This window comes from Chinchilla lanigera, unplaced genomic scaffold (genome assembly GCF_000276665.1).
Source record: "Chinchilla lanigera isolate Chin_1 unplaced genomic scaffold, ChiLan1.0 scaffold00011, whole genome shotgun sequence".
In the NCBI taxonomy this organism is placed as follows: domain Eukaryota; kingdom Metazoa; phylum Chordata; class Mammalia; order Rodentia; family Chinchillidae; genus Chinchilla; species Chinchilla lanigera.
The window spans coordinates 421,619-437,600 of record NW_004955412.1 but is presented as its reverse complement, the minus strand read 5'-3'; positions in this window follow the sequence as shown (position 1 = coordinate 437,600).

Sequence of the window (15,982 nt, the reverse complement as noted above, 5' to 3'; positions counted from 1 at the left end):
TTGCTCTGAGGCTGTAGTCCGGCTTTATGATGGGCTTTTAAAAGTATAGTTCCAACTCCGGTTGCCTTAGTAGGAACTTTATGATAGAAAAGACCAGGCAATGATATCTTAGGGGCATAGAAGACCTTATAATACCTGAAGAATTTTAGCAATATAAACTTTAGCCTTGTTTTAGGAAGTATGATTTTGTAAATTGTGATTCTCAATCCCTGGGTACAAAGTCTGACCCTACCAATTACTTGGTATGTAGCTGTCAGAAAGTAGCATTGCTACTGTCCATTGCTCCTTCAACTATACAATGGGTAGGATGATACTACGCTTATTGTGAGTTTTAATAAGGATTAAATAGTTAGTACACAATTATGTCTTCCAAAATGTTTATACAAAATCTCTTTGTTTGACCTAACTGGAGCTTAATTTATATAGCTGCTCTTTAGAGTGGAGCTTTTGATACAAATGTAAATATGGCTCTTTCCCTGACCCAACCTTGGGCAGGAAACAGCTTCTTTAGGTTGGGCACATTGTAATTGTGGTAAATCTGTAAAACCTTATTCATAACATGTTTTGTTTTGTTTAGTGGTTTTAAAATATTCACCGGAAAAGAATCTGACCCATCCAAAAAGCTAGGTCACCAATTAGAGGAAACATTTTCTAACTGAGGAAGTTAGAATGAGAGATTTAAGAAAGAGAAAGACAACACTAAGGAGTGTTCCATGCGGGGATTTAAAGGGGGACCTCAAGTCATTTGAGAGAAATGGCAGCAGGGATTCAAGGCAGCTTTGGTGAGAAATTGGCAAAAGCTTGTGTGCTGGTAACATAGTGTGGATAAGGTGGGAGTAAGAAATATTTTTCTCTGCACTGTGTCTGGGAATGAACCACGGTACAACTAGAATGAAGAAAAGCCTTGTAACCTTGCTGCTGGGAGAACCATTATTGCCGTCCTCTGCATAGAAAGGAATAAGAGTTTGCAGCAGTTGAGTGAGACAATAGGTAATTCTTTTGTACCGAGATGTTTGTATTTCCCTTATCAGGGCCACCTTTCCTATCAGTCTAGGAGTATCAGTCACAGACCAGAGTATACAGTATGAATAGAATCTGTGGGCAAAATTCTATTATGCTTTGTGTGAATGGAATCCCTGCTTGGAAGGGATCCCAGTTTGCAAGGAGCCAGCCTTGTTTTTAAGATCTTGCTCAAGTTACACTATTTGTATTGCTCAAAGTAGTCTGTCACTAAAGTATTATTTTGTTAGTAAAATGTGTTTGCCCGTTCAAGAAATAAGTTGGTCACTCTTAAAGTGTAATCTCTGGACCACTGCAGCAGAAATCCTCTGGCATGTTTTCTACAGTGCAGAGCTCTGGGTCACGCTTAGATTTGGGGCCCCTTGGGCGTGGACGCAGCAATCTGTTTTTCATAAGCCTACTCACTTATTCTAAGACACATTGATATTTGAGGGCAAAGAAATAGAAGTTGTTTGTTTGGAATATTAGAGTGAAGTAAAAGAAAAAGTAGAAGAAAGAAAATAAGCAATCCTATTTGTCACTTTTTTCTGAACGTTAAGTGTGTCCTTGTACCTTTTCCCAGGTAGCTCCCTCACCAGCGAACTAGTGTTTGGTCACTGTAACCCACTTTAGTATGAACTGAAGGGGCTCACATGAAGCGGCTCCATTTTAAAGGCATAAATTTATTGAAAAGAATTTAGTCGCAGCCTGACATAAAGCAAAGCGAAAAGGCTTTCCATTTCCTAATTGGAAACGAAGTAGAACAAACATTAAAACCAAAGACCAAGAGTGAAGCGTCTCTTTTATTGCGACACCAAAATGACACCCAGGATTTGGAGGCAGATTTATCCAACGTTAGACAGGCACTGACTAGGAATCAACTGTCTCTCAGAACGTCAGCCAAAGGCTCAGGGAGGGAGGCTTTCGTGGGGTCTGCCAGGGGACGCACAGAGGCAGAGCGCTTGGCTGTCTCTGGTTCTCACAGTGCGGATCACAGCGACCAGCCATTCCTGAGGAACAGAAGTCGCGGGCACTGGAACAGGAGCTGGTACCTGCTCAACTAGCAAACTGCAGTGTACTGGCTGGCGGCGTCTTCTGCTACAGTATAAGCAACTGTAGCAAGTTTTTACTGTTTGACAAATATCCCCCATTTTCCCTACCCCACAGGTAAGGGAAGTTATATGAAGAACCAGTTCCAGAGATGTAAAGTACAGCATAGTGAATACGGTTCATAATAATGGAAACAAGAGTTTCTAAGAGACTAGATTTTAACTGTTCTTATCACATATAACAACATAATAACTGTGTGAAGTGATGGACATATTAATTGGTTTGTGGTAATAGTTATATATGTATCATTGTATAACTTAGATATATGCAATTTTTATTTGCCAGTTTTATCTCAGTGGATGATGAATGCTAATGATTCCAAAAATAGGTAAGTAGATGGGCAAAGTGATGCATGTCTGCCGTCACAGCACTCCGAGAGCTTGCGGCAGGAGGATCAGAAGTTCATGCCCAAGCCCGGGCAGCTTATCAACTTAGTGAGGCCCTATCTCAAGATTAAAAAAATAAAAGACTGCAGATATAGCTCAGTGATAAGGCCCTGGGCTCAATCCCTAGGGCCAAATAAATAATAATCCATCTCTATCCTTAGCAATTAAAAAAAATAAATGCAGCTGCTAAATGTGATTCTTTAGCAGGCTTGCCGTAGTCTCCTCAATGCAGGGAGCAAAAGTCCTCCATTCTTTGTGGTCTGGTGAGGGAGACTGGTGTTCTGTTTTCTTTGGGCCCTGACTCTGCGAGGGGCATTGTGAAGCATTACCCAGATTCCTCTACGAGGCTGAGTGACTCACTCTCTGGGAGTGCTGCCGCCGCCGGCTGAGAGCCCCAGCGTCCCGTACAGGGATCACCTTTGCTTAAGAGAGCTATGTGGCCCAGTCACTCCTCTTTCCAGAACAGCTCACATTCAAGGATTTGTCTAAGGTGGCATAGAAAAGCTCAGCCCCTGGCCCATCTTGGGATAGGTCTGAATGGTCACTCCAGCTTCAGAACTCCCCTCAGGGCTGGCCCAAGTCTCCACTGAGAATGAAGCTCCAATGCGCCCTGTGTTCAATTCTTCCTTCCCTTTTTTCATAGGCGTTGGTCCCAGTAGTAAGTCTCAGTAAACCCTGTGCATGCTTGTTCTGGAAGTTCAGGCTGCTGTAACTGAACACAGAAGACAGAGTAGCTTATAAACAACAGGAATGTACATGTGACAGCTCTGGGAGCTGGGAAATCTCATGTCAAGGTGCTGACAGATTTGGTGTCTGGCGAGGGCTCACTCTTTGTTTTACAGATAGTTGTCTTGTAGTTGTAGCCTCGTGGTAAAAGAGGCAAGGCCGCTTTCTTTTATAATCTCATTTACGAAGACCTCAATCTCATGACCTAATCACTTCCTGAGGTCTTTCCTTCATAACATCATCACATTAAAGATTAGGTTTCAAAACGGGCATTTTAAGCAGACACAAAAATTCTCTCTCTGTCTCAGAATCCACTTCCTGGGGAAGCCATTTATGTCTCCTCTTCTGTGTAGCTGGGGAGAGGTTAGGGCAAGGACAGAACCTCTTTTTTCTCCCTCATACAACACATCCAAACCACAGGCATGCCCTGTCTTCTGTGTCTCTGACATCACCCCTACCACTTCTCATCGTCCTACCACTTCTCATCGTCTCCGTAAATCTGACCATGGTTCGAGCACTGTGTTCTCTTACCACGCTCCTAGAATCAGCTCTGAAACAAGCACAATGCAAGAAGTAGGCATGGCTTCATTTCCCATCCCAGGTCCTGATCCTAGAGGTAGATAAATATGCTTCTAGTGTCCCAGGAAATGTTCTATCCTATGATGGATTTCTGAGTGAGATTATATCTTTTTCTTCAAATTATTTGAATAATTCCATTTATAATTGGACATTTCATCCTTAGATAGGGAGATATCCCAGCAATTTCATTCTGCCACTCCAGCTAACATGTATATTCCCCAGAAATATAATGAAAGATATTTATTTGACCTACTGAATTAAGGATGGCAGCATTTCTTTTTTATTAGAGGATAGAAAATATAATTCTGATTCATTAATTCATTCATTCATTTAACAAATGTGCTTCAAGAAATACCTTTATCTTTATCTTTATATATCTTATATACAGCTCTGGGGACCAAAACTTTGGTCTCTTCCAATGTTCTTTTTCAATGAGGGGAGACAGAAAGTAAATACAAATATAAGATGGTTTTGACTAGGGTTAAGTACTACAAAGGTAACAAAAGAGGGTAATAATGGCAGCATATCACTGTAGGCAAAGACAGGGTGTGGGGAGAGGTACCTTATGTATATCATCAATAAAATCTAGGGATAGGAGGCAATATTTGAGTAAAGTCCTGTGCAAGAAGATCTTTGTGAAGGTAACCAGACTAGTGCAACAAAATTAGCAAAAGAAAAAACTTATGTCCTAAAATACAGTAAGGGCGTGGGTACAAGATGAAGTCTATGAAAAGGGAAGAGCGAAGTTATACAGGGCACTGTAAGTCCACAGTGAGAACTGTGGATATTATTTGCAGGGCATTAGGAAACCACCAGAGGGCTTCAAGCAGCGGAGTGACTTGATCCAACTTACATAACCACCCTTCATGAGGAAGACGTGTTGTAAGGGCGTGAGAACAAATCACAGTAGCCATTAAGAGAAAGTTCTAGGACCCTGCTGAGAAATCCTGTGCTTGAACCATGGTCAGATCTGTGGAGACAATGATAAATGGTAGGACACGGGATGATGTTAGAGACCCAGAAGACAGGGCATGTTTGTGGTTTGGATGTAGTGTATGAAGGAGAAAAAATGAAAAAGAATCATTACTTTCAGGTTTTCAGCAGTTGAGTGGGTTTTGATGCCGTTTTCTGAGATAGTGAGACTGTATTTTAGTATCCTTATAAACGATTAATATGTTTTGCTTTGAGCAGCCACTCTTTTCCTGACAGAATGACTGATAGAGACACTGTTTGATTCTTCATTCTTCTAACAGCCTCACTTGCTTTCCCTGGGGTACTGTATATGCCATGGAGAGCCGTTCTACACTCTTGCCAGAATCTCTCCTAAAATTTGTCATGCTTCAGCATTCCTGGACACTTTAATATAAATGAGTAGCTAAAGGCAAAGTATAATTAGGGACAAGGGTAGTGGGGCATGCAAAATTGGTACTACTGTGAGCTCAGCATCCCTATACAGGTGCCAGTTGTATATAACACTTATACACTGCTATTCTACTGCCAAGGTGAAACCACCTGCTACTATGCATCCTGGTGAGAGGAGAACCCAGGAGACAGATCCAGTATGACATTTTCAAGATCTCAAACTACTGATTCTTATTCCAGTCATGGATCTGTCTTTTGTCAGGCACCAATAAAAAATCAAATGATTAATTGGTTCAATTAGGTTTAAGTGTTTTTCCTAGGACAATAACAGAAAATAAATTTCAATAGGGCTTTATAAGAGCCACTAGTAGACACTGTTCTTCAGATTGTTTTAAATTTACATGACATTAAAGGATTGTATTAACTCAGACTTAGTATCTTAACTACAGGATGATTTCAGGACTGCTTTGTGATTCTTAGATATATGTCTCACTCAGGCTGTAGTTATTGGGAATCCCATTTCTGTTTTCTTGTTATCATTTCACATTTTGTGTTACCCTCAGTTTGATTAAATTTTTGCCTTTTGTATTGGTGTCAAATCAACTCATAAGACTTCAAGACAGGCATTTTATACTCACTTTACTGCTGGTTTTATTATACTTTACTACTCTCATTTTTTCTTTTTATCATTTTTTGGTCATCATTTGCTTTTATACATACTACTTTGAACAAAGAAGAGTTTTTATTTTGCATAAATGCGTATTCTTTTGTGCCTTTACATATGCATTGTTAAGAATTCGCTTTCTATTTGAACCTCAAAGAAAAGGTCTTAGGATAGAGGACTCTTTCCAATATAAAGCCACTATTTTCAAGCCAGGAATTGCAGCAGAGTTTGAGGAAATAACATGAAGTCTTAGGAAAACAAACAATTTATGCCATGTCAGATTTAATGGGTGATCTTGAGGATATTATTTCATATTAGAAAAGAAATAATACATTTAAATGAAATATATTCAAGAAATTTAACAACTGAATATGAAGCATATTATGGCTTCTGAAGGAGCATTTATTCCCCACACTGCCAAATTTTCTCTTTGTAAAAAGTTCTTTTATACACAGCAAAGTAGCAGTTTTGTGATCTCAAAAGACATAGTCCAATGCTGCCAGCAACAAAGGTAGGATTTCTTTGGAAGGACAACGAGCTGGATTGTGAGCTGGCATCTTTCCTTGGTCTTTGGAGGGGCTTAGCGGAGTCTGCAGGAAAGATCATCAGAGCAATAGACAGTGGTTTGAAACAAAAGAAGCGTTCTGACCCCTGTTAGGAGTTGTGAGGAGGCAGAAGAGATCACCTTAATTGGCGGTCGACGTAGTTTACCATAGCTCTAAAACAAGCACAATACAGAAAACAAAGATAATCTCTAAAAAAAAATTGTAAACAGACATTTGCAGATATGATTTGTTCTTCTCTTTTTAAGAGAGGGAATTTCTTAGTGTGGATTCCCCAACAGTTGTCTCTGAGTAAGCATTTGGGTGCTAGTAGCTTGTTTGAAAAGAGATGAGCAGTGAAGATAAAAATGCCAATAAAGAGTGTGTCCATGATCAAGTTACCATTAGGGCAACTGGGACTCATGTCTGCTGGTGTTCCCTGAGAGACCATGTGTTGCCTTGGCCCAGTGAAGAGCAGATTCTAAGAAAGTATTCTATTTGCAAGAGATTTAGTGAGATAAAAGGAGGGAGCTGGAAGAAATGGAGAGAGCTGAGAGATCGCAATGGTCTGACCTTAGGAAAAGCAGTGGAAAGGAAAGAGAGTTCTAGAATGATCGTCGAACTACAGTGCAGTTCTAAAAAAGTTGTACACTCACCAACACGGAGCCTAGAACCAAGGCTGTCAGAGAAGACTGGCGTCTCTCAGAAAAGACCTTGTCTTAGGCTAGGAGCTAATTTCATATGAAGGCAATATCTTCCTTCACAGATATTTCCTCTAGCAAATTTCTTACAAAGCTTTAAAGGACCTAATTGAGCATAGGCAGTACTGACTTGTCCAAGAAAACAGGCAGTAAAAGGGGGATTTGGGGTGGCACACTCACTGCTCACCAGGAAAGAGATGCTATCTTGAGTGATAGCTGGGGGGTACGTGGTTCCTGGCCCAAAGAGATAGTTCATTTGCTAATAAACTCACCAGTGGTAACCTGGGAATATATTCTAATGGAAGAGATCACCACTGTGCTCCATGTAATGATTCAGGTATTGAAAAGTCCAAGGCAAACTTCTTGAGACATTGCAGAGTTGGTGGTTACCGCTAAACTGTATCGATACACTAAGGAGGGAAAATGAGAAACCGAAGGCAATTGGTTAGCAAAAGCCAACTGTGGACGCCAAAGGAGCATTTCAATGGCCTGCAAAGAAGCACTTATCTCCTAAATTGGGGAAACCGATACAGGCTGGCAGGACCCTGAAGATACAGTAGAGTTACAGAACTCAAAGGACATCTGAATGCTAAAGAAAAGCAAGCTTGTTAGTTTAAAGGTAAGACCCTGGTTAAGAGAAATTTGGGACCTGTGATAGAGATATGGAATGAGTCCTTGTGAGGATACTATTCTGAAGACCCCTGTACACCCACAAGATCCTGCAGAGGTGGTTCCTTCTGTAGAAAGAGTTAGCATTTCTACTGTTCGGGGAGATGTCACAGAAGCCTCTTCCCTGGAGAGCAATAAGTGTGCCCCTCGGGAAATGCTCTGTCTGCTATCCTGGTTGTCAGGCCGATAACTGGGGTTCAAATTCCAGCATAACTCAATGAAGCACATACTCAGCCTGATAAAGAAGAACGGAAATTCTATACTCAAGATTTTTCAAGAATTAAGCAGCATGTGCCAGCAGAAGCAAATGTTGTACCACTGGGATTGAATTTTGAGAGTACTTGATCGAGAAGGCTGCAATGTAGGAATTCACTGATCTGGAGGTAGTTCTCGGGGTGTGTGATTTAACATCTTGGCAAAAAATGGGACAGACTTGCTGCTAGAGTGGCTCTTAGAAGCTTAGAAAAAGTGATAACAAATGCAGAGTGAAACAGAGGTGCCTGAATGTCCTTTGTATAAAGTAGAGTAAGGAACAAAGAGGCTGAGGAAAGTGATAATCGTGTCATGGAAATATTTTGTGAGGCCAGAAGATTCAACAGAGGAGTATGCTTCATGGGCAGACCCAAGGGACACACCTTTCACCAAAGCCTTGGGGAGTGGCTAAGTAAGAGGGTCACTGGTGTGACTGAGAAGTTTAGTAGTGGCCATGCTCTGCAGGCCAGCACTGCTGGTGACAGTGACAGTCATAGAACTTTCTCTAGTCCATGTTTCCAGTACATGATGATTATGTTCATCGTGGGGAGTTGGTATGAATACATAACATATATAACTCCTCTTACATCCTCTCTCCCCACTTCCGCCATCTCTCCATCTCTTGGTCCCCTTTCATTTTTTAGCCGTAAAAATTATGTGGGCCTAAAATAATGTTCAGGTGGCAACACTTTACCATTAAAAGCCAGGAAGCCACAAATACCATGATATTCAAAGGCTTTCGCACACAGGCAGTTGGAGCGTGGTCAAAAGAGCTTGGCAACCCCAGGGGAAATATTGACGAATAGCTAACGAAGACCTTTCTTCATCTACAACCAAAAAAGAAAAAGAAAGAACAAATACATGGAGGAGTGGGATACTGACTGAAGGTAGTCATCCCAATAAAAATTTGTGATTGCAGATCTGAGCCAGCTTTTAGGTCAGAAGCTCATTAACTGAAATGGAGACACTGCTCTGTGAAGCCACAGCAAATATAAGATGTAGTAACTCTTATAGTCCTTTTTCTACAGATGGACTTAGAGGTATTATTCAGGCAAATGTAAATGAAATAGCCAGACATTCTGAGGACAGTTTGATACAGGGTCTGACTGACCTTATGGAATTGGCTGAAGGCTTAAGCACATCATGGCCCTTTACTATGGAGGGGGCTTGTGGGAATAATCAGGTAATACAGAGTTCTGGATGAAATATGGCTCTTGGTTGGCTCAGTGGGTTCAGGGGCCCACCCAGTACACATTTCCCCGGTGCTCGAGGGTATCATTGAATCTACTTACTTGGCAGCTGAACTGTCCCCTACACTGGGTCCTTTGCTGGCAGTGTAAGAGCTATCACAGCCGGGAAGTACGAGAAGAGAGCTCTGAAATTGTCCCTGACTCTGCTCATCGTTAGTAAATCAGAAGCAACATCACATCCCCTGGGGAACGTGAGAAGTTTGTGAACCAGGAGGGATCTACAGGATGCAGGAGTGGTGATAATAGCCACATGTCTAGTGATATTAAGTGCTAGTCTTGCCCCTGCAGAAACCAGATGCATCCTGGAGAATAAATGATTTCATTGGTATAACCAATTCACAGAAAGGTTAACCGAATACTAATCCCAGTTTCAGCTGCTGTGCCCGACTTGTGCTGCAGCTGGAGGACAAATCACCCTTTAAATAAATGGAAGATAGCCATTGATTTGAAAGATGTGTTTTTTCCATTGCAATTAGAAAAGAAAATTAGATTTTCTTTTTGTGTAGTATCATAAGGCTAAAGTTTTCAGGGGTTTGCCTCAGGGCTATGTTAACTCTTCTATCATCTGTCATGATCTTTTACAGTCTTAAAAATTCTTTTAGGGCCAGGAATGTAGCTCAGTGGCACAGCACCTGCCTGGCAAGCACAAGGTCCTGAGTTTGATTCCTGGTGCCAAATAAGTAAATATTCTTTTATATTTATAAAAGATCTGTGTTAGCTGAATATCTCATAAGTTATCTCATGTTGATGATTGTATACTGTTCACACAGGACAAAACAAAAGGTGGCTAATTCGCTCAAGGCTTTTATGATACATAAGCTACAGAGAACGGAGATAATTCTTACTAAGATTCAGGGATACACTTCGAGCCCTTAGCGATCTAGAGCTAAGGACTGTGACCTCCTAAGGGAAAGAGAAATACATTTCTTCTGTTCTTTACCACAAGGAAAGCATCGTAGCACTTATTAGACCTCTTTGGAGGCTTTAAACAAGATATTTCACATGTAGGAATACGACTCCACCCCACTCACTGTGCAGCAAGCTTCGAATGGAACCAGGCTCAAATTTCAAGGCAAGCAGCCCTGTTATTTCAGCCATATGCTCAAGTAGACGATGGTGTTGGAGCTGCCTGGGGTAGGATAAGATCTAGCATGGAGCTTATGGTAGCTTCAGGGAAGGAATTACAACATAGAGCCCTGGGATCCTGGACCAAAGCCATGCCATCCTTAGCAGAGAATTAGATGCCTTTTGAGAAACAGCATCTGAAATATTGCCTTGTAAAAACAGAACATTTGACTATGGGGTGTCAAGTGACTCTGCCCCTGGAACTGACCACTACCAGCTGAGTTCTGCTGGGTTTTCTGAGTGATAAACTCAGAGGGGCACATAGCAGTCCTCTAGAAGATGGAAGTGGTATATCATAATAGAGCCCAAGGAAGATGACGGCCTAGAGTAGCAGGTAGCTCAGACTCCTAGGTCACGACTTCAGTTTCATTAGTTTATAATGATGGTCTTAAACCCAGTTGAAGGAGGAGGAAAAATCCCAAACTTAGTTTTATGGTAGAACCTACCTGGTACATGGGCACAAACTGAAAACAAGTGGCAGCTGCATTACTGTCAAACTCAGGAGTGTTCTTGAAGGACAGTGGAGAGGAGGGGAGTCTCTGTAGCAAGATGTGAGCGGTATATCTTTCCACACACATTATGTGTAAGGAGAAGTGACCTGAGTGAGAACATTTTCAGATTCGTGGTGGCCAGTGGCCTGACCACCTGGTCAGGAACCTGGAATGCAAAGGACCAAATACTGAAGACAAGGAGGTCTAGAGAAGAGGCGTGTGGATGGATGGGTGCAGTGCAGATGAGATACGAAGATTATTTCATGCCTTAACACTCACCAGAAAGCATCCACCACGAAAGACCGGCAGAATTATGAAAGAGAAAGAATGACTCAGCTGGCTGATGTTAGCCAGCATTCTTTATCAGTCCCTCCAGAATTAGTACTTAGTGTACATGAATGGAGTGAACCTGCATCACAGACAAAGCTACATGTGGCACTTGTCCAAGGCATTACTTCCTGCTGCTTCAGAATGTCCAATCTGCTAGTAACGGTGAGCAACGCTGAGCCCCTTATACAACCCTGTGTCTCCAGGGGACCATCTTGGTGTCAAGGTAATCATGTTAGGTCCTTTCATTATGAAAGAGCCAATGAATTGTGCTCACATGGATAGATACATATTCTGAGTATGGATGTATCTTTCTGGCCCACAAAGCTGCAGGCAGCAATATGAACCGGAACTTGTGGAACGCCGGTCCACAGGCATGGATTTCCCCTGGCACAGAGGTCATCTAGGGTACTCTGTCATAGTAAGAAGATGTACAGACGAAGAGGTGAAACTGTGTTTTCATGGAAGCCACAAGAACATGACTTAGATTTACAGAGAATGTTGGGGTACTATCAACTCTGGTTCCTTACTGGCTGCTCAGGGGTGCTCCCAGGGTAGCAGCTCTGACCTGCCTTGTTTTCAGGCTGAGGTGGATTCTACGGCTATCAGAATGCCACCAAATAAAGAAACGCATGACAATGTTCATAAGCCTGGAAAACTATTTGCCTGTGACTCACAGTAGAGTTTGAACAAAACTTCAAAGATACTTTCTTCATGTTCACAATATCTTAGAGTCTTTTGTGTTTCAAGGTGGCAAATTCAATTATAAGCCAGTTGAATGAACATCTTTAAACTAATATGGACTTTTTCCTGAGCCCTCTCTGTTGGTGAGTAGGAAACACTCATTTTTTCTGTGATAAAAGTAGCCTCTCCCTCACCCACTCAAGTAGCCTTCTAATAGTGGAAAACAGCAGATATTTATGCTCGGAGGCTACTTCTTCTCTGATCTCTGAGGTAATGTCTCTTGTCTACCTGAAAATCCTTATCCTATTAGCATTTGAGGCTAGAGTCTGAGGCTAGAGTGGCTTCAGTCTAACAAATTTCTGTTTACAATCTAAAGTACTACAAGGCTATCTTGGCATTTCTGTGGCTCTTGGAGGTGTATCAGTCTGTCTGTGACCATCACTCACTCTGTGTCTTCATTACTTTTCTCTCATTGCTGGGACAAAATACTCAACACCCAAAATTGAGGAAGGGAAGGTTGTTTTAGCTCACAGTTTGTGGAGGTTTCAATCTGTAATCAGCTGGCCCCGAGGTAGGGTAGCATGATGAGGGGCAACAGTTCAAGTGGGCAGAAGACTCAGAAGCAGCAAGAGCTAAAGGAGGGACAAGTCTGTTTTCCTCCCTTATATTGTATACGAGTAACACCCCCTCGGACGGATGTATGTAGCACTCACACCACCTCCATGCCCTCCTCTTGCACAGGCTCGGGATGTTTACGTAGTGAGGAACCTGGCCCCCTGTTGAGTCAATTAGTTAAACTTCTGAACTTCTCAAGTTGACACAATGAACAGCATCCTAGAGCACTAAGGGCATGTCCTTTACACCCTAGGATGTAGAACTGCTGAGTTAATTAAGCTTCTAGACTTCTCAGATTGACACAGTGTACCGACCATTGCACTCTGTAACCACGACAAGTCCTCCTGATAACACTCCCAGGTACTGTCTTGACCAAGCTTCTCCAAAGGAAGTTATGGGCAGCCCAGAAACACCGACCCTTGGGGTCCGTCTGGCACCACTGAGTTCACTCCGCTGGGGCTGTGCCCCGGACCAGCGATTTCCCTCACTCATCTGCACTTCAGCCCCTCCTTTATCCTTCACCCTTTACCCAGGATTTACATGGGCACTCATGGACCCATACCCTCTTTTTACCTCCTTGGTATCCTTCTAGGAGGAATTGGTGAGTTTTTCCCATAAATTACAATTCCCTTCTTTCTGCTTCCAACTCCCTGGCCAACATTTAGGTAGCAGTCAGGTGGAAGGACTTGTGCCTCCAGGCTGGGACATTGACAGCCTAAGGCTCACCCTGAAGATATTTTGGAAGATTTCTGTCAATAGCGTGCTTACAAGTCTTTCCACTCTTGCTGCACAATCCTACTTTTGAATATTAGAATTTGAATATCAGTTCATTGTTTATCTTCTGCATTGCTACCTCAGGGAATCCTAACCTTCTACCAAGTAGACAAGTGTTGCAGGTTGGACCAAGGCAAAAGAGTAACAACATTTTAATATAAAAATCATTACTCTTATAAGTGCCCAAGAACAATGGCTACAATCCCTTGGCCTCAATTTTTTATGAGAAATAGAGAAAACATGTATCAGTACTCCATGAGAGTCTCAGAATATTCCCAACGATCTTTCTGAAGAGAACTTGACCTTATAGGAATTTGAACTGTGGAGCTGACTGCTTTGGACTACAGTCCCAGAATACCTCAAGATACATATACATGAGAGTTTCTCCTTCACATCAGAGAGAAAGAGAAATATAGGACATGACGTGATGGATCCATACCCAGGTCATCTTTCACTAAAGTCGGTACTCTGCTGGACACACGTTTATCTCCTGTGACAGCTGCCACGGTAACTTCTGACAGTATCTGTTGCCTTACTCTAACAAGCCCAGTAGATGATATGCAGACAACTGTGAAGATTCAGATTTCATGGGTCCTGAGGTTTATGTAATTTTTAAGGACCTCTTTATGAAAGAAGGAAGGGCAGGAGAAGGAGTAGAAAAAAAGAAAAAGAAAATTATAAATATTAAATTAGGGCAGTTGTGAATATCTATTTATAATAAGAAAAAAGTCACAACTTGCAAGTTTAAAAAACCTGATGAAACTATAAATATCACAAAATTTCAAAAGGTTGCTATTTTTATTAATTATATTCTGAACACACCCTCCATCACAATTTTTTCTATATTTTTGCCTGCATACATTTTAACTGCCTATTAATGGGAACACAGTTATGAATGTTTTCTGTAGAAAAAAATATGATTCTGAAGTTGGTTGGGGGAGGGGAAATGTGATAGTGAGGGGTCCAAGCTCATACTGCTAAAAAATGTGTGCTTCAGCACAGAATTAAGTGGGAAGCAGAAGAAATACAAGGTAGAGTCTAAGTTATATAAATTCATTCTGCCAAATATGAACTAATAGTGTTCCTCACTCAACTTCTCCTAAGCTAAACTTCTGATACCTGTGGTTACTCTAATATGACCTAACAGAAGATGCTTGTGATGAGCAGAAGGAAAAGCAGGAAGCTACAAGACTCTCAGTCTGTTAGAGCTAGGATATTTTGCTGTGACAAACTAGAAAAACATGCCACAGGAACACATTTCCAGGAACCCCTAGTTGGGCCTTGGAAGGAACCGGTGTAAGCGAAGGGCCCTGGCCTGGAGCCTCACTTTCCTGTGAATCCACTGCTCCCTCGGTCCAGATATTCGATATATCCAATCTGCTTGCTTTTCTGATGCGCAGTTCAGGATTCACTTTGGATGCTACTGCTTTAAGAAGTCTTTCTTGATCATCCAAGCCTGGGTGCATTTCTTCTCTAAGGAGTTTTAAGCAGAATCCTGTGCATTACTACCATGTACTGTAATTGCCTGTTCAAATTTTTAACATAACGTAGCCTGCATTTCCCACCCTCTCAGGGACCACTATCATACCTAAGCTTCACTCCATTCCCAGTCCTCCAGGGTCCAAAAGTCGTGGAGGACAAAGCCCATATTTTATTCATCACTGCATTCTCATCATCCAGACTGGCACATAGGAGATGCTTAAAAACTGCCTAATAAAATAATAAACAAATGGAACAGCGGCAGGGGAGAGACAGTACATTCTCCAGCGATTCCTGAGGAAGAACTCATTTCTTGACAAAAGACCACTGAGTGGGGAAAAAGTCTTCCTAGAATACACTCTTTTCTATAATGGTTCTCTATTTAGCCTTTCCAGACTTTCTTCTGTAACTGTGTCTAATAGGATCAAAGTATTCATATAAAATGGTCAGTATATAAAACTTAAAACTTCTAGCACAAGAGTCTTCTAAATCTCAAAAAAATTTCAACCATGTCTTTTCCTACCCACCACTATGAGTTGCAGTGAGAAACAGCTGGAGTGTTGGAAAGGAAAGGTTTGCATTCTATCCTAACATAAATTCCTTTAGATCTTAACCTGTTACTATTGCCTCTTACCTTTTAAATCTTGGAAGATCATTTCTATCTGCTAACATCATTTTGAAGACTGCAAATGTAATTAGGGAGACAAAATAGTACAATAATGACATTAATGTCTGAAATTGGGGGCTTGGATGAAAAACAAACATGGCCTAATTGCTTGTTAGCTGGCAGCACAGGCTGGAAGTTCAGGAACATAAAACCAAACTCAGATCTTCCTCCTACTGATACTTAGTGCTCTAGGTTGTACTGTGCCAATATCATTATCTTAAAAAGTAATACTGATAATGGCCCAAAGATTTAGGTTCATAAATGCCTCTGGACTGATTTTGAAACAGCTATTTTATTCTTGATATATTTCCATAGTTATGGACAGATGATGATAGGCGGATATCCATGATCAGCCTTGGCTTCTAATGGCAAATATTGGGAGTTAGTGAACAAACCACGAAAGGAGGAATTTTAAGGTGTAGTTGTTGAAGTCAGAAGACCTGAGTTTAGATCGTGATTATGTCACTTTATGTCACTCTCTGCACCCTTTTCTTTCCATCTGTAAAGTTTTGATAATAAAAATACCTTATAAGATTGTGAAAATTTGTCAGATAGTGAAAGTGAAATGCAAACAAGTCCT